At 38.0% G+C, this 25,100-nt stretch overlaps 2 protein-coding genes and 1 long non-coding RNA gene across 6 annotated transcripts in view; 2 read left to right on the forward strand and 1 right to left on the reverse strand.

Annotated features, from left to right (window-relative positions):
• The window catches only part of LOC135710422 (transmembrane protein 65), a 620,863-nt gene that overhangs the window by 290,402 nt on the left and 305,361 nt on the right, over nt 1–25,100 (reverse strand). The window lies entirely within an intron of this gene.
• The window catches only part of lft (lowfat), a 215,336-nt gene that overhangs the window by 154,973 nt on the left and 35,263 nt on the right, over nt 1–25,100 (forward strand). The gene's annotated exons all lie outside the window — the stretch shown is intronic.
• The window catches only part of LOC135710549 (uncharacterized), a 29,332-nt gene continuing 17,821 nt past the window's right edge, over nt 13,590–25,100 (forward strand). The window contains exon 1 of one of the 4 annotated variants that reach the window (XR_010518423.1): nt 13,590–13,635. This is a non-coding gene — a long non-coding RNA (uncharacterized LOC135710549). Of the gene's footprint in view, nt 13,775–25,100 lie in introns of all 4 variants that reach the window. The other 3 variants (XR_010518427.1, XR_010518426.1, XR_010518424.1) reach the window with 3 other exon arrangements.

Genomic DNA, 25,100 nt, shown 5'->3' on the forward strand with positions numbered 1-25,100 from the left:
AGTACTGTAAGCAACGGAACCGAAGGTTGTCGAGTGACTTGCTCAAAGTATCATGGCAATATTTTTTTCAGAAATGTTCAAGCCTAAGTTAAGTTGAGCCAAAACTAGGTATTCCAGCCAGGATGTGGACCTACTTTGTGTTGTTTAATCAAAGAGTATGTCGGAGAATTGGTAGCAGATAAGGAATACGGGTATTAATTTCATCGTTTGAGTTGTGGAAGTACACGATTTAGAATATTCACGATTATGATAAAGCATAGACCATTAAGAAATGAAACAGCAAAAAATTGCGAGTATTTTGCATTATGCATTATCTAAGGTCTATTTTAACAGTTTACAAACAATTCCCACCACTTTTTTTGACCTTAGATTAAAAAACAAACTTGCATAAATATTTACCAATTCAAATTAAAATCATACATCACTATTTTTCTTTAATTCCAGGTAAGCTACTTAAAGAACAACATTTCGCTCCAATCGTAAGTCATACTATTGAATAAATTCTCGTATGTCGTCATTTACCATCAAAATAAAATATAAGAATAACATGAAGTGAGTGAAGAAATTGTTGGTGTAAAAATATATAATCATTACCTAAAATGGGATAAAATCCTTGCGATAATCCTTTGCCATTTTCTCTGAGTAGAAGAGAGAATGGAGCATATACCATTAGACTGGCCCACATTTTTATGGGGGAAATTTTTTATCATTCTTTTCAACGGGCTTACTCCTAGATTTGTGCCTTTAGGTGAACAAACCACTGTCTGAAAAGTTCAGCTCATTCCACTGTAACACGAACTGGCGCTTTTGATTTAAAATTAATATAGGGATATTGATTGAAATGTATCGATAAATAATATTCCTTCACTCTTTCGTGCATAGCACTGGTTCAGCAAACTTGATTAAGCTCAGAATTTCAGCAAATGTAGTTCAAATTATAAGGAACAACTTTGCTCAAGACAGCATCACTATTCAAGTTAGTATTATGGAGATATTAAGTAATTATATACATTCTGCTCGTATACTGCAACAATGAGCTACCTGTATCTGCAACGTATCAACTAAATTACCACTAAAAATAAAAGTTCATATTTTCCACAGATAAACATCCAGGCTCGTGTCTTTAGGTGCGATAACTACTCTCTGAATGTTTCAGCTCTTTTTGACCTTTTCACGGGCTGGCACTTTTGGCTTAGTGTTCATAAAGTTGATTTGGTTGAAATTTTCATATACAAAATGCTAATATACATTCAAAAGCTAGTACCTCAATAAAACTAACTGGATTTATGATGCAATCTTCGGCAAAGTTGTTACTCATAAAATGAACTATAATTTTTGAAAATCTGAATCAAATCTAGAATAAAGAAACTTTTTTATGATTGATAGAGTGTAGGAGTGTCCTTTCTTCATGTATTTTATCCAAATTCCCCATACAAAATTCAAACTATAAGCGCCAGCTTATCCTACAACCAAATGAACTAAAACTTCCAGAGAATGGTTTTCTCACCTAAAGGCACAAATTTATTTTAGAAAGCACGCAGCTTTGGTATTTCAGGTTGAAATATTTAGATGTTAAATTGAACCTCAATTCTCATGAGTTTCATAATTATTTGAGGATACTCTGCACAAATTACAGCATATTTGGTGCAGGGACTTTCATCCCAAGTAACATTTTAAGTTTTATGAAATACTACAAAGCAACTATAAAACAAAATTCATAAAACCCTGGTGAAGGCTGTCATTAATGCATCCACCAAAATCTCATTAAGACTAGAATATGTCTAGTTGGTCCATCCTGGAGAAGGTTCTGAAGGGTGTATTCTCAAAGCTCTTCAAGATTGATTTACTGCAAAAGGTTGTATGACGAACCATTTGAAAGCTACATTAAAAGCTATTTAGCAACAATAAAAACCCTTTCCGAGCCATTTCCCTTAGCCACATGCTGAATCTACTAGAAAAGCATCAATCAAGATAAAAAAGGATTTATAAGTCCTAGCTTATCAAAATAATTAAAATAGGAACTGATGGTATAAAAATCTTGTTGACTATCCAAATTTATTACATCTTTTTTTACAACTAAAGCTAGTTAGGGGGTCAAATACTCGTGGTTTACTCGAGATTAATAAATACCTTTATTTAGAGGATTGGAAGGGGACAAAGGGAAAAGGATATTGGTAAATCTTCTTCCCTCTGCTTCTTTCGACGAAAGATTGTTACTGCACTGTTTTGGCGGGCATGTGCTGTGAATCTCGAAGCATTGAAAGCACAGCTGAAACGATACAAGAGGGGACTTGGGTTGGGATAGTGATGAAAAAATTGAAACAAAAAATTAACGCTTTTTAAAAATACGTAAATTAATCTCATAAAATCGAGATCACAGCAATCCAGAACGTCTCTAATTGATGTAAAAGGTTGGTTTTTTCGAGCCCTGAGAATTTATTTATTTTATTTAGGCTAATTTAATTGATTTTAGCTCAAACGGGATGGCCAATTTAGTTTAAATATTTATGAACCAAATTGAACTTCAAATCGCAGAAGTTGATTTGAAAGTATTTTTGATTATTCTGTAAAAAATGTAAGCATATTTGGAACACAGGCTGGCATATACCGGAGCATTTTTAAAAATATTGATGCTTTTTAATTTATTTAAAAAATCACCCAAGTTTGCCATGTCAGATTGAAATATTTGTAAGTTTTTTCATGAATTGTTTCAAAAATATTTGAGGTTACTCGGAAATGTTATTTCATAAATTTTGTGGCAAAAACTTTCATGGATCTGGGAAAATTGATAATAGTCAATCTAATTTAAATTATTTTAAAAATCCCCCAGCTGAGCCTTTTTAGAGCAAAATATTATATTAAATGTAATGCATTTAAAAAATCACGTGGCTTTTCAATTTTATTTTGAAATATTTAAAAGTCCAACAGAACCTCATTTCTCATAAGTTGTTTTAAAAGAACGTATTCTGAGATGATGTTAGCAAATTTGAAGTAGGAACTTTTATGTGTGAGGGTATTTTTGAAATAAATTGGACTAATTTAATTTATTTACGACATCACCCTGCTTTGCCATTTCAGATAGAACTATTTATTAGCCAAATTGAACATCAATTGTCATGAGTTGTTTAAATTAATTTGAAATTATTCTGTACCGAATTCAGCATTTTTGGAGCATAGATTTGCATGCATAGAGATATTTTTGAAAATAGTGATGCTAATTTAATTTATATTAGAATTCGCCCTGCCTTGCCATATCAGATTGAAATATTTTTAAGTCAAACTGAACCTCCATTCTAATGAGTTGTGTCAGCAATATTTGAGTTAGTTCTAAAAAGATTTCAGAACATTTCAAGTAGGGAATTTTATATTTGAGGTTATTTTTGAAAATAATTGGAGAAATTTCATACAGCATCAATAGTTAAACTTATTTAATTTATTCTAGAAATCACGCTGCTTTTCCACTTTAGATTGAAATATTTATATGTCAAATTGAATTTCCATTCGAGTTGTTTCAAAAATATTTGAATTTATTCTGTAAAGATTTCGGAATATTTGGAACATATATTTTCATGTATCTGTGTAATTTTGAAAATAGTTGTACTAATTTAATTCATGTTATAAATCACCCGGTTGTGCCATTTCAGATTGAAATATTTATAAGTTAAATTGAACTTCAATTCTCTTGAGAAGTACCAAAACTCTTTTCGGCTATTATGTAATGATTTCATGAGTTTTGGCTAAAATCAAATTCTTGTCTCTTCTCGAGGGATACCCAGAACATGTGCGTGTGTGACCATTTTGCTCTGGAGACTAAATGTGATTAAACATGTTCTTCTTTCAATATGGTTCGATAGGACGTATGATTAGTTTTGAGACAAATAAAATTTTAACCACGTCCTCAAAGTCACTCGTATCATGTCGGATGAGGTCTTTGGGATCTTGGCTTTTCAAATCTCTCTTTGAATGTAATTATTATAATGGTTGACTTTTTTACCATTATATTGGCAACACTGGCAGCGCTGTCTAGCAACATGTTTTGAAACTCTCTGAGGCTCTGAACCATTTGGTGGATTTGTTTTTAAGCTTTTGGTTAAAATTTAACAGATGGAAGGTTTTTGGTTAACCCTGCTATTCGAGCGTTGTTATTTTTGACCGACAAGAAGTTAAATTTTGACAACCGTGGCTGCGTTCTTTACGAAAACCGGTCGATCGATAGGACAGGGATTTTCTAACATGGACGAGTGCACCGATGGATTTGAGTTTACTCACTCGAGAAAAAGTGACACAAGCTGCGGGCAATGTTAACTAATCATGAACACTAAATGTTCATTATTCATGAATATTTAGTGTTCATGATTAGTAATCATTGCCCGCAGCTTGTGTCACTTTTTCTCGAGTGAGTGAACTCAAGTTCATCAGTGCACTCGTCCATAGAGAATAACTTTCGAAATGTCACTTTTATATAACTCGTGGATTTACTCGGCAAATGGTTCACATTCTGAGACAGGCAACACGTGATTATTTAACGGTTAAACGTGGCAATTTTAAATAAAACCGTTGGAAGCTTGACCTCAGACCTTGAGGTTCAAATAAACTATGATGCATTTTCGAAAAATTCTATAGCAATTTTTTCGATGTATCATTTCATATTGCAAAAAGTTCACTCATTTTGGGTAAAATAGAGAAAAAAATTAAATTATTTTTTAATATCTTTATTAAGGAGACTTTTAGCCTAGGGCTGGTTCGTTGCCACAAGATGAAATGATTGATTTTTTATGAAAATGCATCAAAGTGAATTCAACTTTAATTTACTTACTACAAATTTAAATTGTCCACCAGAACCAGGTAGAACATTTGTATTTTCAGCAAATTTGCAGCAACTCAGATAGGTAATTTTAAAAATACGTATGTGATAGGTAATCGAAATAGTCTGGATTTTCATCGAGTTAGGGATAGAACGACTAACGGAGAGTTCACTGTATCAAAATGTTCAGATATCCGATTCCAAGGGCTACTTTTCGCTTTGAAATAATATGGACATGCGAGGGCGTCATAATTAGAGCTGCGCCGAATAGTGCTATTTGGCATAGTATTCGGTGTTTACATGTGAATTTTTTCTGATATTCGGCCATTTTCTCACAAATGACTGGCCAACAAAACGATTGTCTGAAAATTTGGATGTTCAAAACCTAAATTTTGGCTAAAGTATTCGTGAGAATACTATGGCGGCTGAATATAAGCTTCACAAACAAAAAACGGAGAACTTCATAGAGAACAGTAAAGTTTGTGGAACTTGATGATAACAAACATCTTTTAGAACTGTGCGTTGCACTGATCGTGCAGTTTTATTTTTGACAGTTTCAAATTATAGAATTGACGAGTAGTTTAAACAATTTTGAAACTTAGCATTGCGAACGGCCTAAGGGAGAGTTCATTGTATCAAGATGTTCAGATATCCGAGTCCAAAGGCTACTTTTCGCTTTGAAAGAATATGAACATGCGACACATGCAGGGCGACACAATAGACCACTTTGTCAAGCAGTTGTGGCGTAGCTTTCTACCAGCGATTTCTCAAAACTGGACCAACAAATTACTAATTTTTAATGTAACATTCAAATCTTGGCTACTTTTCTCGACCATGTGCTACTTTTCCCGACCATTAATCCCAATATTCTTTTCTTGTTGAAGTCGAAAAGCTTTGCAGCATTCTAGAACCTCTATCAGAGTCTACAAACAACTTTTCATTCGATTGTCTTTCTTTCTCCCGTCATTTCATTGGTCTTTCTTTCAAGTTTCGATGAAGCAAACGATTGAAAGAGCGCTCGACTTTGATATTTTTGTCTTTCATGAAACACATCAACAGAGGTTTCACGTGAGAACACCTGACATTACACGTAATATGTTTAATTTATCTTCCATCCACATATTTATATAAAAAAAAAACAACAAAGACGGTATTGAACAAATTGAAAGAGCAGTGATAGCGTGTCGGTGAAAATGATTTAAGGCCATAATGAGGTTTCGTTTAAAAAAAAAAATCGACATTACTTTCATTGAAAGCGAAGAGCAAAGCAACGACGAAAAAATCCACAGCCAGCCTTTCGTTCTAAGCGTTCTCTTTTCATTTTCGTTTCGTGCTGATAGTATAGCTAGGTGTTCTAGAAATGATGCGTTGAGCACGTTGTATTAAAGAAACAAAACTCGAGTTTATTAAGAGCATCAAAAATTTAGAACCCTGGACGCATGTTACGGTCTTTCAAAATCATGAAGTTTGATACGAAACGTGGCTTGCTTTGGTGATAGAAAATAACTGCTCCAAAAAGATTCAGACGTTTAGAAGTGCCCCAATATGTTTGGTGATCAAAAATGCTAAAAGCTGAGAGGGTTTTTTTTAATTAGGTTTTATTAACAAATTGTATTTTACTCACAGCTAATGTAACCTCAAAATTTCTATCCAATAAATGAATAGGCAAAAGACGCTAATGTTCTATCTGATGTGGAACGTTACATTTAGTATTTTATTTTATTCAACAAATTCATTATGACTAACGATTCCGAGAATCCAGTGTGCCTCAATAGTTAATAACACATGTAATTATAATAACATTCATATAAATTTCACCAATAATAGAAATAACTAATCAATTTAGCTACAAACAGATTCTACAATTCTCTCAAAGTGTTGTTTTTCTTATCACTACTTCTTCTGCCTCTGCGCATGACTTGCGATCAACCAGTTGACAGCTCGATCCTTCTCGCTAACAATGACATTCCCTGGGTTGACTGTGGTAACGAGAAGTCTTGCAGAGCAACTGTAGCCGCCGTAACCTAAAACACCACCCAAATAAGTTAAGATGGCATCGACTTTCCAAACTGGCTTTAAAATGTCAACTCATAGATTCAGAAACGCTGGCCTAGTACGATGTCTAAAAAATCTATATTGGTAATGACATCATTGAATTGCTTGGAATATAGAACATTTACAAATTATAGAAGAAATAAAAATTTGTTGTGGAGAGGAGTTCAAAAATCTGAAGGGCAATGAATAATATTATTTTGAAAACACATGCTGACTTGGATCCCCTTTAGCGTCTGTTCACAAATAACGTGTAATTTTTAATAAATTTTGTAAGTGATACCAGAGACATAAAACTGCGTAGGAAAACGAAAACCCTGAAAAAGCCTGTGAGACACTTGTGGATGTGTGGACAACATCATGATAGATGAATCTGATGTCAAAACAGCGTATATGAATTCGAAGACTCGGTGCTTTCTTGATTGAACTTACTACCAACATGTAAATGAAGAATGAACATGCAGTTTCAAATATTTATTGTAGATCGTAAATATACGGATTCAGATCGCCAAAGTTGGTAGAATTTCATTGGGTTTTAGAACAGCAAAACAAGTCGGTAAAATTTTCAAATGATAGTGAATAAACGTGAAGAATCAATAAACCTGTCAAATTTTATTTCTTATAAATAAATGGGGTAAACTGAACTAATGCTGTACAAACTCGGTATACATTTGTTAATTATTGGATTTTTCACTTTTTTTTAAACGTTTACCGAAAAGTTCTGTTGTTAAAAATTTACCGTACGGTGGAGGCATGGATTAACGTGTAGGAGGAGAAAGCTGAAAAAATCACATCTTACTTTCAATCAGAAGATCCTAGATCAATCTAGGAAAAATCCCCGTAACGTGCTCCACCTTCTTGCAGAAAAGCTTAAAATTCTTCATTAATTTCTTATCTATCTACTCACCGTTTCCGCTTCGTACAGCAAAACGAAACATTTCGTGGATAGAGGGCGGGCTCTTCTCCACACTCATGGGGCATCGTTCAGGACGAGGGCTTGTTCCGTTGTTTTCTTGGTTGCTGGAAGGAGATTCTTATTCTTTCCCAGTGGGTTTCGTGTGGGTATTTCTGCTTACGGGTTCACCCCTCCGTTTTTGGCCCTTCATACAGCGCCAAGCTGAATATGATTTGTCAGTGGGACTTGATCAAGCCGTCCAGATTGGATTGCCCATTGCTACATATGTGCAGACGCCTTGCTACATGAGTGGTAGTCTCAATCATCATCATCATCATCATCGTACAGCAAAACGAAATGTTTCCTGCATCTAAGAATGAATAGAGTCGTAGCAACCGGTGGAAACTAACGATTTCAAATTGGCTCACTACTTGACTAGCCTATTGGTCCCAAGCAAATCGATTAACATACCCCATTCTAGTCGAAATTCTAGTACTACACAATGTTTGTTTTGATTCGCTATGAAAGTTTGACAGATAAAATGAGGGGTTCGTGGATTTTCCTATTTTCGAGGGGTGCATCGATTAGCTTGGGACCGAAGAGAGTACCAGAGCTGAGCCAAAAAGTTGAGCACGTTGGACCTTCTGGTCTTAGTGTTATGTATAGCAGCAACTTTCTTTGCCGGTTTCTCACGCCGTTACCGATTCTAGTCAATGGTTGTTGCACATTTCAAGTAAAAAGAATTCTGAGAGTTCTGAGAAGAGTTTCATGGATAATTTTAAGGTATTCTAGGAGAATTCTGAAAGAAATTCCAAACTAATCAAATTCTGATGAGACTTTCAGAGCAGAGCTGATTTCAAAAGACTTTTTAGAAAATATTCAAGGCAACAAAAATATCTTTGGGCATTTTCAGGAGAATGCCAAAATAGCTCCGTTCATAATTCTATGGTATTAAAGCGTGTTATAGAAAACCATAATAGAATGAAAATCTAAAATGCGTTGCGTTTTAGGATGATTTTTAGGAAATTCTTGGGAACATTTTGAAGAAATCCTTAGAAAAGATCCAAGAGAATTTCCAATACATAATAATGATGATGATGATGATGATGATGATGATGATGAAGATTTTTTTTTTCTTTTTTCCTTTATTAGAGAGATTTTTAGTCTAAGGCTAGTTCATCTCTTTTAAAAATTACAAAAAAGAATTGGGACCTCAAAAGGAGGATCCCAATCTTGGCAAGTGGGCATTTAGCTTAATTATATAAAATATTGTAAAAACACTACCAAAAGGGCCAACGAATTCAAAAGCACAAAGAGAAAACACTCAAATGTTGTAAAAAAGATTCGCCTCCTTCAGGAAGGCGATGAGGGCGTCTGCTGCCGGGGACTCGTCGCCAAGCAGACTTCGTATGCTGGTTCCCTCCAGACCGAAGGCAACCCGAAGGTCCTTGAGCTCCACACAGTTGATGAGGATGTGTTCTACGGAGGCTGGCACTCCGCAGGTTTCGCAGGTTCTCCGGAACGGTGCTCCTCCGAAATTATGGGCGGCCCTGCTATGCCCGGTGCGCAGCCTGGACACCACTTGCTGCTCCTTGAGGCTCGGTCGATCCTTCCAGGTCGCCTTGATTTTTCGTAGTTGGTGAGTTCGATTGTTCCTCCACTCGTTGTCCCACGCTCTCCGAACCGTCCACTTGATCCATTTATTGATGTCCGGGAACGGAACATTGTCAGAGAACCTGGGTTCGATGGGGCCTGAGCCGGCGAGGTGGTCGGCGATCACGTTCCCCTGGATGCCACAGTGCCCGGGTACCCACATGTATATGGTGTTGTGCGGCGCATGCGTTACCGTCCCTTGCATCCACGGATGCTTTGGTGCTTCATCGGTTAGGGCCATTATTGCGCTTTGTGAGTCGGTAACGATGAGGATCGGCCGATTGGCTGGAAGGGTGGTTGCGTGAAAGACGGCCGCTGCCTCAGCGGAAAACACCGAGCACTGGGCCGCAAGTGAATTGCTGACGACCAAACTATCTCCTGAAACCCCTATTCCCACTCCGCTGCTGGAGAGCGAGCCATCGGTGTACCTGATTTCGTGATCTTGATAGTGCACCCCGAGAGTTTCGACGACTGTCCGGCGCAAAGCCAGTGAGTTGTCTCCTACCCTGAAGCGGTCCTTGATTCGGCTGTCGATTCTGATCTGATGTGATTGCCAACTTTTGTCTCCGTGCCAGTGGACCCTGGCCACTGGAGGGAGATCTACGTCGGCGACCGTGCGGAGGAGTCGGTTCGCCTCGTCGAGGAGAAAGATCCTGCTGTTTCCCGACGTTTTAGCGAGGAAGGCAGCGGCTTTGGTAGCGGTAGCTGCGGTGTAGACGAGCCGAAAAGGCAGAATACCGGCTTCAACGCACGCGGCGTCGGCCGGGGTGGAGGGCAGGAGACCGGAGACTGTTCTTACGTATCCGTTGTAGACCGGTTCCAAGATTTGGACGGCTTTCTTGGCGGCAAGGCACGTTAGTTCTACGCCGTACAATAGGCGACTGTCGATGATGGCTCGGGCTACTCGGAAGCGGATTTCACGGTTGTTGGATCGGTGGGGGCGGAAGATGGTCTTCATCAGGTTGGATCGACTACGACAGTCCTTCTTCACCTGTTGGAAGTGCGGCTCGAGGGATAGGTTCCGATCGAGGAGCACTCCCAGGACCCTTATTGTGTTTTTGGTCGGTATCGCTTGCTGTTTGATCATGATGGGCTGTCCGTTGTTCCGATGATGATGATGATGATGATGATGATGATGATGATGATGATGATGATGATGATGATGATGAGGATGATGATGAGGATGATGCCATGATGATGAGGATGATGCCATGATGATCATTGTAGAACGTTAACTATAGTCCGATAACTGTGGGCTCTCCTCGCTGCCGAACTTGATCAAGCTTAATAAAGTCTGATTGTCATCAGCAAATTGCTGTATAAAGGGCCAAAAACGAATGGATGGATTGATAGGCAATTCACATATTCAATTCCTTGGGACAGTTAAGATTCTACTTCCAACAACTTGATCAGAAATGAGCCATCCAACAGAAAGATGCCCCAATTAATAGGGAGAAGAGCCCGCCCTTTATCCGCCCATCTTCACTCTCCCCATCCAAATCGCTTCAATTGGGTGCCCTGATGGTCCCTCCTCATCCTGATTGTTTTATGATCGCGTTTATAAATTTATTTTATGATGGCAATTATAAATGCCATTTATGCCTTCTCCTGCTTGAGAAAAAAAAAACCCACATTATACCAGTGGAAGGGGGGGGGGGTTGGTATTCATAAATGTGTTATGTTTGGTTATATGGAGGAGGGCTGTAAATAAGTAGAATCAATTATAATTATTAAATTGGTGCTGTGCCTATTGATTTTTTGTTCAGTTTGATTTGCAATTGAATACTCAGCTAGGGGACGCTTGATCTCCTAAGGATTGCACACTCTTAAACCTGATATATGAGTGTGAAAGAATAAAACTCTGTTTGAGAATACCTGAATCCACAGAATTTTTGCGGGTTGTGTTTGCTTACAACAATCCTTGATGTAATAATTCAGAGCAAGTTTAGTCCGGGAGTTAGAAAGCGATAGCTCTACTGCAGATCCAGCAACCCATTTCAGAATGCCTGATAATTCACGTCCATTCCTAGGGTACTTTCACATACAATATGCCCCGCATGTAAACACTACCGTTATCATATGAATAATGGTACTGCAAACACACTTCCAGATTTCGAAATGTGATGTTTTGAAATCTGGCGCGTATTTAGTAATATATGAAAATATGCATTTATGATTGATTTATAACCAGATGGATCTCACCAAATTCTGCCTCCGAAAAAAAACCGGTTTGTTCACTCGCGGTAATCGAAAAAATATTCTACGTTGTTTTTACAACCGAACACAACATTTTTAATCACATGCGAAGTTTTTCATTTGCACTGAATTTTTGCCTAACACCTCATTCGCGTGCATCCTCCAGAAGGCAGAACGCCAGAACCAAGAAAAGAAAAGAAAACCCGGTAAAACTCTTCTTGGGAAGGAGGCAAAGCACCAAAAACAAGCGAAAAGAAAAACCGACCAACGCGACAAAACAGCAACACAGCTCTCACAGAATTTTCGCGGGTTGTGTGTAAAAATTAGTATTGAAAAAAAAACAGTAATGGTCCGATTTTGATAGCCCCTCCGCACAGTATCATTCAGAACTTTTATCTTTCAATAATTTCACATAACCGTAATACCTAATCTTTCTCATTCATTTTCAAGATGTATGTTTAAGGTATACTTTGCTGCAGTTAGACCACTGAAGCCCCGTAGCGTGGGTAGATCACTTTTTCGTGGTACGTTACGAGACGTAAGATCTACCACCCATTCCTAGTCTTGACTACTTCAAACTAGGGGAACATGATTTTTCAGTAATCAAAGGAACACATCTTAGTTCTTGTTACTGTTTATGCCTTGTTGATATTGATAAGTCCTCGAGTTGCCTGGACCGAGGATGATCTTGAAACGAGGTAAAAATGAGTTAGTTAGTCTTCACCTATGTGATTCCTAATCTTCTATTCGTTGTTCCCTAGTTTGAAGTGATTAAGACTAGGGTTCTGATGCATGGTTATTATCGGTGTCATTCCTTAATTTTGTTGCTAATGAATCCGATTTGGCTGAAAAAAGGAGCGCGCCTTTGGAGGGTGTTTCAACACTCCGAAGGGTGTAAATATCGGGACCTTTCAATTAGAATCGATTCCTTGCGATGAAGGCAAGAATGACAACTGTATCAAAACCGAATACTTCATCATTTCTCAATAGTGATGGAGTAATAAGACATGCACTAAACTAAGGACACGGGATATACTACAATAGATCAAATTACTGGTCGCAATGGTTTTATGTCCCGAACAGAGGGGAAAAAAAAACCTCTGAAAAAGCGCATGGGTTTTGTAGAACATTAGAAAATAGTTTCAAAAAGAGGGCTGACAAAATCGGGTCATTACTGTATCATAAAAAGGGGATCAATTATCCCCGAACTCTTAAAACTGCGTTTCCTTGCTTATTTAATAAAAACGTACAGATCACGTCAGAAGCTCGAGAGATTTTGAAAAAAAAAACAAAACATATTAACAGTCCCTGAGCCCCTGTCTTACAAAAACTGCATGTCATGAAAAAGGGATCTACCCCATTTTTTCAAATTGCGTTTTTAGAAATCATTCAGAAAAATGGTAGTTTTGGAAATTATTACATCATTTTGGAGCCTTTTGATTATCTATAAACTTACAAGAGATATATCCCTGCGAGTCTCTGCGGGGATCAAATGTGTCCATTCTCCCCTACATTTATAGAGGATGTATGAAATTATAAACCCCTTATTGGAGCTTGTTAGAATGGAAGTAGACGATCCCAATACTGTCCCCCGCATTGAGCGTAAAACATCGAAAACTTTTATGCAAGATCTACCCCAACTAGCAGCATATCAGCAGTTTAGGCACGAACACACCTCAGTGGCCTCCGGTATGGGCAATCTCGATCGGACCCTCCTACATGTGTGTATAGGTATCAAAATGAGAGCCCGTCGTTTTCCCCGTGTCTCCACAGCATGCGCGGGAGAGCGCGAGCGAATGATCCCCTAAAATAATAGCCTCCATACCACCGTACGGACCGCGGCGGCACCAGGCGCAGAACCCATTGCAGCTCCGTCCACAACCCGTTTGTTCATCCATCCGCGCACGCTCTCTGGGCACCTCTGCTGCTGGGCCACTGGCTCGCTCTGTGTGTGCGCTCGCCTAGGGAACATGTTGTTTTAGCCTCTCCTGTTGGGTTCTTTAGTCTTTTAAATGTATCGCTGGGGTATTGACGTGTAAGGCCATTTCGTGTTTTTGTGCGGACGGTTATATTTTTTTTTGTCTTTCCACCACACAGTGTGACTCTCTATCCGTGGCTCTCGAAATTAGTGAATCAATAATAAGAAAAAGTGATTTTATTGATCGCGGTCTTAGGTGACCAGTTTGATTTATGTGCAAATTAACATCAACTGATATCGTTCACCCCGTCGTCGTCGTCGTCGTCCTCGTTGTGCATTGGACCGCTGCTCCCTGTCGAAGCGAAGAAGACAACGGCCGAAGAAAACGGCGAGCAATCCGCGATAGACTTTCTTTTTTCCCTTTGCGCCCAGAACAAGTTCTTTTGCATTGCTTATTTCTTGTTTCGTTGTTTCCTGTATTTGTGTTGTGTTGTTTTTTTTTTTGCCAACTTAGAAAGTAAAATAATTGGTTGCATCGTTTTCGATTTCGGTCCCCGCGAAGACGCAAAGATAGTTCCGGAGAATCGAAAGTAGTCCATTGTGACGGAACAGGAGAAACAAAGACAGCATCATCAATAGCCGAGAGGAGGAAACTAAACTAATTAGTGAAGAGTGGCAGAAAACACACATAATCGATTTTCGATCATTTCTATATAACCTCTGTTCAACCTCCCATGTGTGGGGTCCTTGAAGACAAAGAAGCTTTCACACATTGAAATTTGTTCGGTAATGCGATTGTGAATGGGTCAATTTGGGATAATCTGCACCGTGCAAAATGCACCTACTTATACACAGCAAATAGCCCGTTTAGATCTGCGGAGCGACCATTGAGATACCCATTCGAAGTACACCGCTCTATGACGTATTGTTTTTCCTTGGTCCCCCCTGGTTGGCTGACTTCGGCGCGAGGGCCTTCAACTCATTCTCACACATTTTGTATATGAGGCTCTTCTTCGGCCCTACTGTATATTGTACCTACATGTGCAAAAAATAAAACAGCAACCAGGCACACCAATCTCGCCTCGCTCGCTGCATACACTTATACCACAAACGATGAACCCATAGCCGACCGATCCGGGCAAAGTCAGGCACAAAGCAGCTCACGGGCTGACTCGCACGGTGTGATGCAGAGTGAAAAGCACATAACTTATGCCGTGGATGCTGTAAATCTCGCTCGGTCTGTTGCGGCTGCCGCTGATGCTCAGATGCTGCTGCTGCTGCTGTTGCTGCTGCTGCTGCTGCTGTTGTTGTTGTTGATGTTACACAGCTAGCAGAGGTCTCAACTGGAACCCGAGCGCCCGCTTGAGAACAAAGAGAGCCCGAGAGGGAGCGGAAGAGATGTAGTGAAAACTTTCTTGATGTACACACTTATGCAAAAATGTCAATACTTGCAAATAAATAAAAAGAAAAACAGCAGCAGCAACAAAATCAACAACAACAACAACAACAGTAAGCAGCGCAACAGGGCCAAGCAGGGGGAAAAAGTATCAATAAAAATGAAGTGACCATCTGCAGCCGCAGAGAAATAAAATTATACTCACACACTCGCCATCGCGGTCGACGGAACAGACGACGACGACAGCAAGCGAGCGAGCGGTGAGTGTGTGCCAATGCCATGTTTTTTATTCGCGATCGTGTGCACTGCTCACATTTTGTGTATGACTCGATCCATTTTTGCAACGTCCAGATGATTCTGAATGTTTGCGAAATCTTTGGCAAAGTTCTTTTGATTGAAACTTTGGGGGCTTTCAAGTTTATGGAATTGCTTACAAACTAACTTGAACAGCAAATCAATACAAAGATTCAATAAATATTTTTTCTCAAGAAAATTGCCTTACAAATTTAGCTTTGAACTTTGTACATCCGATACACAAAGATGCATACCAGAACTGTAATGCTGTGGTGAACAAGCAATTTTTTCAAAAGTTATTTTGTTGCTGTACAAAACCTTCATTAAAATATAGGCTTCCAGGGTGATTCGGAGTAACGGTCACTTAAAAAATGTTCATGATGATCGAACGCTTGCATGATTTTTTTTTATATCAGTAGTTTTAGTGAGCTTCAAATTAGTACACCTTAATTCTAGTCTCTCTCCCTTTGCCTTAATTACCTCCCACATTTGTCACGAAAACCAATCAGCACTTCTGGAATCCTGGCGATGCGTTTAAACCCTGATATTAAACAGATTTTCCAAATATCGTTCCTTTGTACCTCTACTATGTTGTGAAAAATGTATCTTTCATTCACTCGAAAGAGATTTCAGCTTCCTCATTCTTCATAACATCCTGCATTTTCACGACCATAGCTGCTTGAAATCTAAAACGAATGAAATGTTTATACCTACTATCAATACAAGCGGACATTTGTACATTTAGTTTGATGCTAAATTTTACATTTCCGCTCCACACTGCTCAAACGGTTCCAAAACCAGTCTTAATTAGCCTCCTAAAATCTGAACTCATTTACAACAAACAACAAACTTACTTGGCACAAACCATTTTAAATTTATTTGTCATAGCCTTTTTCCACGTTGCACTGTTAAAAAGTACAAAAGCTATTCTTACGGAAAATTTTCGCAGCTACAACTTTGAATAGTATCGTTTTTAAGCCAAACATTGATAGTTTTTTTGAATAATATTCTAACTATGTTTTACAGCAATAAATGTTTTTCAAATTTTACACATTTCCATTTTCATTTCATAAGTGATGGTTTGAGTGGTTTTTCAAACAGGCAAAACATAAGAAAATTGTATTTTTAATATGTTTAGAAAATTTGTAACACACACTTTATTAAAACAATGTACAATATCAACGGAAATGCCCTAAGCTACAATATAGAACCAAATTCGGAATAAGTGCATAGAACAAATTTAATCATTATATTCTACTATCAAAGTTACCTGCATTTCAAAGATACCCCGTTATACGGTACTTTAAAACAAAAATACTTGAACATATATTCATGTTACTCATTGAGAATTACATGCATGTGAAATCCGTGCCAGTTACTCAAAATCACTTTGTAATGCATTGGTGGGAATGTATTTTTTTTTCCTTGAATTGTTTTCCGTCGATCTTGTTGTCCGTGCTGAGCACCAATGCTACCGACGCCAGAGAGGCAGCTCCCACACCTGGACCCTACCTATCGACCCATCAACTCATGAACCAGGGACCAACGGCTTTAGTTCCCTTACGAGCTCTGACCCAAACTTGTTCTGCCGATTGAACCACCTTCCAACAGGATTGTCGTATCGTGGAGCGAGGTTGTGCGCGATGAAAAAAAAAAGAGCTGCAGTACTTCTCGGTTACTCGAAAGTTTTCCACCGGTGAACCTGGTAATGGGCTGACTGATCAACCACTTCTCCGTATCACTTCTCAACTCCAAAGCACTATTGTATCCAGAGATGACAGCACAATATGTTTATAAACATTGAGATAAAAAAACATCTGGCAAAGCATACTATGAAATATGCCCTATAAGCATACCTGCTGTTCTGCTCAGATCAAGGTTTATCTGCAACCTAAGTTTCGAAAGTCAATTTCTGTTTTCTGGAGCATCAAATCGACTTGAACAAAATTGTTTATTATAGTTTAAAGTATAACATATTTTAATTTCATGCAAATCGGTTCATTAAGAAAAAAGTTAGAATGATTTTAGTGGGTCATCATTTTCTCCCATACTAATTTGACGAAAATCTCGAAAAATAGAAATCGTTGGCGCGACCTCTTAATGTTGACCAATTTAGCTGATTCGTTGCACAGATCTTTGTTTTTGTGTTATGAACTGAACTAGGGGGTGGCCTATCAAAAATATCAATCCTTTTCCAGAATGAAACATCCTAATGTTATACCTCAGAACATACCAGCGGCACCGACTGGGACACCACCGGCACCGTTAAGTGGGAATGTAATATCAATATAAAATTTGCAAATAATAATTTTACACATCTAGGGTAGAGCACTACTTTGGTCTAATCACTCATTTTGGGCCTATCGAACAGAAAACATCAAATAAATCCATTGTTTCAGAGTCAACAAGTCAATTATGCGTTTGGTACGATATTTTAGTTCAAACGCTATCGAACGAAGTCAATGAGAACGCGTGATATGAATGTTTACACCTATTTTGCTCAAATACAAAAGAAGCACTCCGACCGAATCAATTTTTATCTTCATCCGTGATGTTTGGGATTTGGGCCAAGTTTGGGGTCAAGAAGCAGTGTTAGATTTTTAACAATATCTCAACAATTTGTTTCTCTTTAGCTAATCTTACGGTACGTATGGAAATGTAAATAAAGTTTTAGCTCATCTGCATTGAAAACATTCCTTTTTGTATAAAAAAAATCTACTCGAAAAATAGCGGCAAAAGTGCTTATTAGGCCCAACATGAGACCAAATATATCGACTTATCTAATAGCCTTCCGACGTCCACATTACAGAAACTGTTCGTGTTGTGAAGACTTATTAAAGATTCTTACATCGACCGGTTGACTGAAGCTAGAGAATCACAAATTATAAAGTATAAGGTGTCCAGTTCTATTACGGATAATTTATATTTCAATCAAAACCTAGGCAAACATTTGTATAAACTATGATGCTGAAATAGTGTTCTAGAAAGATTTGATTTTATTTCTAAATGAAACTCCATTTCACCAACATTTTACATGAGTCTGATGCAGATAATACCCCATTCACATTACAGCCTATATCACGTAATATAGGCTGTCTTGCAATGAGCACTCATAAATAGGATTTCCAGTGAAAACTAGATGTATGAGTGCAAGACAGCGTATATCACGTGATATTCGCTGTAATGTGAACGGGGTATAAGTTGGAATACGTCATAAATGACGAAATTGCGTTCTTTTCCCCTAATTCAGTATCAAAATAAATTTTAAGTTTATTGTAATGTTTTGTAAGCTTGAGAATTTTGTGTTTCGAAGATTAGAATGCTTAATCTATCTAAGAAATCATCCCAATTGATTGAATTTATAGAGTAGTAGTAGTAGTTAAGAGTAAAGTTCCAATTTAGTTTTGATTCAGACATTCTAAGGAGTGTGAGGATTATTCTTAAAAGAAATTTGAGCAAAATTCTACAAAATTTTGTGAAAAATTTCCAAGAAGTTTTTAGGAAATTTCCACGGAAAATCTGAGGATGATTCTGACGAAACTCTGATACGAAACCATAGAAAACCTGGATCTGAGTGTAGTTTTAGGAGCTTGACGAAGACAGTTTTGAGGAAAAATTATATTAGTCTCCGAGAGGAAATTTAGAAGAGGATACCAAGTGAATTTTTGAAGATTACTATGGAGTTCACAGAAGAATTCTGAGCAGAATTCTATGGAAATTCTAAGAAGAATACCATGGATATTTATACGGGTTTGTTATGGAATTCTGAAAATATTCCAAGATAATTTATAAAAAATATCTAGAAAAATTCAAGCGAATGATTGCAAAAACAACTCGAAATGAGTTGTCGAGAGAATTTCAAGAATTTTCTGAGGAGAATTACTAAATCACAAGAATGTTTTACATAAGAATCCCAAGATTATTCTTAAAAATCTTAACAAATGCTCTGAGTAAATTGAGGCATGATTCCAAAAGAATTATTGAAGAACTCTCAAAGGAAACCTTGGAGAGCTTCAACAAAATTATAAAGGTTAGGTCAGAAATACGAAAATCTAAAAAGGAATCTAAACTGATTGGTGAGCGTTTTAGTAGAATAAATGTATACTTTTTACGTTTCCCTTTTAATTCTACCACCATTTGTATCACTTTTACTAGCACTAATTCAATTTCACTAATTCACTTTCTCTATTTACTTTTACTATTACTTTAAACAATAACAGCTACGTATTTCGTTTACTACTTGCAAACTTCTCCAGTGTCTAGTCATAGACATCATAGTCTAGTCATTTGCAAGTAGTAAACGAAATACGTATCGGTCATAGTTTAAAGTGATAGTGAAAGTAAATAGTGAAAATGTATTATTGAAAGTGGAAGTGATACAAATATAAGTAGAATTAAAAGGGAAAACAACGTAAAAGGTACACAAGATATCGATATGATTTTCATTGATTTGCCTGATGAAAAATAGTAATGCTTAAAAAACTATAAAACGGAGTCTGGGATCAACCCTAGGACGATGAAATTACAGTGCGCGTGACTTTACAACTCGTCTGTCAACAATTGGGCAATATAAAAAAAAGTCTAAATGCGTATTATAACATCCTCGTGTATGACGAAAATCGTTCATAAGTCGCACTTATGGAATTTATAAGTATCGTTAATCGTGGTGCCTTATTAAATTCTTAGGATTATTTACCTCAATTAAGGAATGTTTTGTGATTTATGAGCAATCGGCTTTTACAGCAAATGTTTACATTTGGCTCATAGGCTTATTTCATAAGTTCCTCTAGCAGTTAAGGTTCTACCCACCATCAGTAAAATATTTCTGTTTCAACTTTTGGTATTCTTCACTCATCACTGTCAATCCACTTCCGCGAACACCACAAAAACGTAGCACCAAAATTTCCTCGGCAAAATATGTTCACTGTATATGCATAGTTGTGCTCTTTGGGCCACTACACTATTTCACACTGTTGAAGACATATAATGGAAAGAAAAAAACTGCTTTTGGATCGACTCCATTACTTTGCTTGCGAACGGCATTGAATTATTGAACAAGCGTTGCCAGATGTTGTACATTAACTATTACGTACATAATACGAACAAATCAGATTAACTATTCATTACCTGAGGTAAAAGGATGAATTTTATGATGATTATATGCTTCAAACTAAATGTTAAAATTAAATAAGGTCTTTGTTTTCTGGATCGTAGCAGTTAAAAAAAAGCATTGCGTTGAATAAAACACAAGAGCAGTATTTGTGTTGGTTTCAAAGGGTAAACAAGCATCCTATTTCAACACTAATCGATTCTCTTCATCGAGTTTATCTTTCATGAATAGCTTGACTGCAAAACCGTTTATTGTCGTGTTTGTCGTATTAGATGCTACACATTTAGAAAAGTTCATGTAAATTTAGGTGCTCTGAGAGTTACACAGTCATAACAGACGCGAAATATAGCTCAATCAAACGAATTTTTCAGTCTCGGATTACTTAATATTACATGACATGTTTACATTTCATCTTTCATGTCAAAGACGGATTCCGTCACGTGTAAAATTAGTTATTTCTAAGTGTGTAGATAATAGCTTGTTCCTTCGAACTGTGTGTTGAAATAGCTGAAGCTCAGGGAATTTCAAAGTAGGCTCAGGAAACCACAGAAAAGTATAAGGCACCTTGAAAAGACTTAGGAATATGCTATCAAGAAACCTAAGCTAACTTTAGGAAAATTAATTAAGTTCGGAAATATATAGCCAGACATGGAAAATCGTGCATTCCTTTACATTAATTTGCCTCTAACTTTTTTCATCAACAGAATTCTGTGAAATAAGGTTTTGATATGTTCTACAAATTTTGTGAAAAGTTCAAATCTGTACCTCTTATGAACGAAGAACAAGATCAAACAGAACCCTTCATTGTTTTTCAGTGAATGTAAACTACATTCACTGAAAAACAATATCAAGTTCAACCCGCTCTAGTCCGTCATGCATTAGAGATGCAGACATAAATTTCATACAAAAGTTGTAGTTAGCATTAAACCCTACAAAAACGTCATACACCATTTTACGGAATACGTTTGAAGAAAAAAGTTAGAGGCAAATTAATTTAAGTGAATGTACAAATCGAATGTAAATTACTTTCCGTTCCTGTCTATTGCACTCTACTTTCGCAAGTGAAATTTTATAGGAATAAGTGTCTAAATATATCTACATTTCAACACACTGCATTTATCCATATTAAAAATTTCGATTATGGCTGATTAGTAGTTAATTTGGTCTAAAAATCAGGCAAGTTATGATTCTCTTTCTGTTTATTTATTGATTTCCATTTCTTTTAATTTCCTTTTCCAATATGCATCAAGTATGAAGAGAACTTTCAAAAATTTCAGAGAATTCTAGACATATGTGTTTGATAGCTTAGAATTGTTTTGGTTTACATTCGCACTAAGCGTTTTAATTCTTATGGATGGCAATTTTTGTTCGCCAAGTTACACCACAATTGATCAGATCGTTCCTGAGATATTTTTTATTTAACCACCATATTTGACATTTCAGCCATACAGCTTGTTTAAAGTGACTTAATCCTATTCTTAAAATCTGGTCTACTTATATTAAAATCAAAAACATCACACACAGCATTAAACAGTCTGCAACATCTATCGAGAGGATTGTTATAACCGTAAGCAGTACGATTTCCGGGAGTCAACAGATAGTAATAGTTGCGGAGACGGCGAGCTGGAGTGTGGAAATTGATGTTCCCGAGCAAACAACTGCAGTCAATATGATTACTAATCATCTCAAATATGAACATCCTCTGGAGAAAGACTCGGCAGTCCAATAAGCGCACATCTATGCTCGTACGGAGGTAAGCTATCTGGATTTTTCCATGGCAGACGTCGCAATGCATACTTTATAAACTGTTTCTGGATTCTCTCAATGCGCAGTACATGAACAGCATGATATGGAGCCCAAATTTGTACTCCATATTCAAGAACACTGTGGACAATAAAGCAGCACAGCGCTTTCAGGGCGTACGCGTCGTCGAATTGTGCAGTATTGCGGCGCAAAAATCCTAGCATGAAGTTGGCCTTTGCAACTGTCATGGATATGTGCTCGTTAAACCGTAGTTTGCTGTCCAAGATGAGCCCAAGATCCTTAATGGCATTAACCCTTTCCAGCGGCGATTGATTCATAGAGTAATCAAAAATGATCGGAGAGTGAGAGCGGGTAAGGGTAATCACTTTACATTAAATTTTGGCAGCATTGGCTTGCATTCCATTCATCTGACACCAGGATGACAATCGCTCTATATCCGCGTGTAGTGCGCAACAATCCACGATCGATTTGATCACACGGTACAGCTTAAGATCATCCGCATATAGCAACTAACAGGAACTTAGCATATCACACACGTCGTTAATAAACAGAACAGAGGTCCTAGGTGACTCCCTTGTGGAACCCCCGATTGTATATGGAATACCTCGGATCTGGAATCACGTACCTTAACGAAAGCCTTCCAACCAACAAACGATCCACGGTGAAAGATCAAGGTGGTTTAGTTTCATAATGGCTAGGTCGTGAGGGACTTTGTCAAAAGCCTTAGAGAAGTCGATGTAAACGGAGTCTACTTGCTGACGCTTCTCGATGCTACCTATAAGAGTGTTCGTGTAAGTCATCAAGTTAGAGACTGTCGAGCGCTTTTTCATGAATCCATGCTGAAACTCTGAGATTATGGGTTGAACAGCTGGATACAACTTCTCATGCAGAAGACTTTCGAGAACTTTGGCCAAGCAGTTCAGGATCGAGATAGGTCGGTAATTTTCCACTTTGTGCATGTTACCGGACTTGAAGATTGGTGTAATTGAGGCGAGCTTCCAGGCATCCGGAAAAACGCCATCCTTAAGCGATCGATTGAAAATAGACATAACGGGAGTGGCCAACGATGCTGCACAGTTCGTGACGAAAGACGGTGCAATACGGTCCGGACCTGGACCTTTCGATGGCTTGACTGAGCAAAGGGCTTTGAGAATAGCGTCTTGACTGAAGATGAGCTGCTGCAGGTGAATGTCGTATCTTGGTAACTGATCAATGTATTGCTGCGGTGGAGGAGTTTAATCGGGTTCGAAAACACTTCGGAAAAAGTCAGCGAAAAGGTCAGCAGAAGCGGTGTCGGTGGTGGAGCTTCTACTACCGTAGATGACGTCCACGGGGATACCAGCTGATCTTTTCCGAGAGTTGTAAAAAGACCAGAACGACGATGGATTTTCCTTGAAACCCCTCTGGAGGTTGTCGACGTACTCACGAAAGCGAGCTTCCTGCGAACTATTATACTCTGCTTCTACTAGCAGCACCGTATACTTGTTTGCTGCGGTCCGGGAACGAAAGTAACGTTTTTGAGCTTTACGCAGACGGTTACGCAGATTACGCAATTGCGGATTCCACCAAGCTTTGTTGGAATTGCAAACAAGATTTTCGTGTCTTCACTGGAACAGTATCTTGGATTACTTTATAGATGTTGTCGTAGAATACGGAGACGGCGGCATCAATGGTGGGTTGGTCAAGTATTTGTACCCAATCCAAGGCGGCAATCCTCGTGTTAACAATATCGAAATCACATTGTGCAAAATTATACTCACTGCGGGCTGCTGGGTACGGGAGCAAATGAGCTCTCGAACGGGAGTCAACTTTTAGAACCAACGGTTTGCGGTGACAATCAACTTTAATAATTGCAGAGGGTGGTTCAAACAGCTCGATGCAATCGGAGTCACTGACGAGAACCAGGTCAAGAAGATTACCATTCGTGTTCACTGGTGATCTGCTTCAATCCAGCAGACAGTATAGACTCCACAGCGAGTTTCTGTTCTGATGAAGCATTGAGAGGCAGAAATCCTCTGACGTCCTGATCGAAGTCCCAAGCTAGATTTGGCAGATTGTAATCGTCCACAACTATGGTTGTATCGTGAGGGTTCGCCATACCAAGGAGCTATTGTACAGACTCAGCATGTTTGGTGTAAATGTCAAGCTGACTGTTTGGTCGAATATATATGCAACACAGGAAGATGGATTGATGTTGTAAATCGACCTGAACAGCAATTTGTTCGAGGCTCTCAACGCCCACAAGATGCACAGCCTTACACTTCAGCTCAGATTTCACGGCAATTAAGACGCCACCGCCACGTTGCAGTGCGCTGCTGCGAGAATTCCAGTCACAGCGGTAGATTGTGTAGTTGCTTGCGAGTTCAGCATTCGTAATATCGGTATGAAGCCAGGTTTCAGTGAATACCACCATGTCGAAATCACAAGAAAGCAGCGAATGAAGTAGAGCGTTACCACTAAAAAAATAAAAGTTCGTATTTTCCACAGGCCAACATCCAGACTCATGTCAGTAAGTGAGATAACCACTCTCTGAATGTTTCAGCTGTTTTTGACGTAACAAGGACTGGTGCTTTTGGTTTAATGTTTGTATATGGAATTTGGTTGAAATTTTCATATACAAAATTCTCATAAACATTAAAAAGCGAATATCTCAATGAAACTAACCGGATTCATAATGCAGTCTTCAGCAAAATTGTTACTCGTTGTTTGAACTTACAATTTTGAAAATCTGAATAAACTCGAGATTAAGGAAACTTTCTTACTATCGATAGAGTGTAGGAGTTTCATTTTTTCGTTTATTTTATCCAAAATTCAAACCAAATGAGCTAAAACTTTCAGAGAATGGTTTTCTCACCTGGAAGCATAAATCTTGAACTTTTCCCCTTGGAAAATTAGAACTTTCATTTTTGTGGGCCAGTCTAATCATATACGTTTACATAATATATCATGTAATGTTCTGACACATATCATGAAATTTAGCAAATATTGTATACAAAAGCCCATCTTTGTAAACAACAT

Source organism: Ochlerotatus camptorhynchus, unplaced genomic scaffold, assembly GCF_037179485.1.
Source record: "Ochlerotatus camptorhynchus isolate MF236.1 unplaced genomic scaffold, CSIRO-AGI_Acam_v1.1 ptg000036l, whole genome shotgun sequence".
NCBI classification, from domain to species: domain Eukaryota; kingdom Metazoa; phylum Arthropoda; class Insecta; order Diptera; family Culicidae; genus Ochlerotatus; species Ochlerotatus camptorhynchus.